We start from the raw sequence: 1,677 nt of genomic DNA, 5'->3' as shown, positions 1-1,677 counted from the left end.
AAACACTAGATTTTTGCCTTAAAACTCAGGCATTGTAACCATAGAATATCTGACCTTGCTATTGGCTTGCAGTCAGACGTTTTCTGTCAGTTCATTTGTACCCCAGGTGCTTCTGGAATTCACATGCTATCCATACATGGATTACTTAAATACAAGCTTCAAAGATGGGATGTAATCCAATTTTGATGATCCTATGGCTTACAAGCAGGGTTAAAACAGGGTTCCTTTCTAAACTTGTAAAAGATACACATTATTACATAGACTTATGGTGAGTAACTATGCAACCCAAAACCAGCAGATAGTTACTCCTCCCTGATCCCAGTTCTTCCAAAGGTTTCTTCCTGTTAAAAGGAACTTTTTCCTTCCCATGCTTACCAATTGCTTGCTCAAAGGTTCTATGATTGTTGGGGCTATCTCCCTATCATTATGGCATCTTTACTTTACAATATAAAGTGCCTTGAGGCAACTGTGGTTGTAATTTTTCCGCTATATAAAATATATAAAGAAAAAACTGAACTGAATTGAATTTTGATTATTTCATCAAAATAATAGAGCTTATTACCTTTGATTAGCTACTTTGGGAGATTTATTCTAACAAATGATCTAAACTTGGGCAACAACAAAAAAAATCTACAACAGGTTGTAGATGTTTCTTTCAGTTTGACATGGAGGATGGCCATGTTTCCAGCTTTTGCACTATGGGTAAACAAGTTCAAATCTGTAATATTACAGCCCCTTTTTTAAATTTCAGGGAGGTAAAGCACTGATGAATTTACAGCACTTATTGTGGAACAACAAGTCCACCCTCTCAGGTGCTTAGACACTGATTTGGCTTCCAAACAACAGGCGGTGCAAATTCTAACAAGAGAACCAATCAAAAACAATTCTTGTCCAAACTTAGAAAAATATTCCCTGTAAGTTAGCCTACCTGGATGACTAGTAAGACTGATGATTATCCTAGTTACATATGTAGAAAGAGATCACCGGGGCTACAGATACATTTGACTTAGTACTGAAGTATATATTGTCTGTTTTGACAAATATTACAGTGGTGGCAAGGAAGATGAGCACTGAAAAGTAATTTGTTACTTATCTCGTTAGTGAAAAGCTTGCATGAAATGTATATGTGACTCTGTGGGCTCAGTCACACTGCTGTTCTTTAATGTTAGCTCTCTTCTTTTTTGTCCTGTGGTACTTTCTTCACTTTCTTTTTTTGTGATTTTATGTCCAGTAATCAGGTACAAACCTTGCATGACTGCACACAATACACTCAGAGAAAGGGGAGTTTTAACCAATGGGACCCTTGGTGTTAATGTCTGTTTTCAACTCGGGAGGTAAGACTCAGGAATGAAGGCCTTCACTCATATCACATCACGACTCTCCCGCTTCTCCATTTCCACTCATATTTCCCTGACGGTCCATAAAGAGACAGCCATTTGAGAGGGTGCATTGATTTCTAGGCATATCTGGTGATAAAATGCGCTTCTCCGCCCGCAGTTCCTTTAACTACCCAATTTGAGGGCCCCTGATTTGGCAGGGCCATGCAGGAACTGTAAATAGAGCTGTGAATCAGAAGGGAGTAGGCAGGAAGTGAGGACAGCGTCTTTATTAAAGACACGTACAGACAGTAGGGGCACAGATCAAGCTGAAGAGGGGTCCCCTTATGGATTTCAAGGC

This window comes from Mchenga conophoros, linkage group LG3 (assembly GCF_057382185.1).
Source record: "Mchenga conophoros isolate Kocher_MC1m ecotype Shallow Benthic linkage group LG3, M_conophoros_male_GT1.1, whole genome shotgun sequence".
Classification (NCBI taxonomy): Eukaryota; Metazoa; Chordata; class Actinopteri; order Cichliformes; family Cichlidae; genus Mchenga; species Mchenga conophoros.
The sequence above is the reverse complement of the archived record's forward strand: the minus strand, read 5'-3'. Positions refer to the sequence as shown.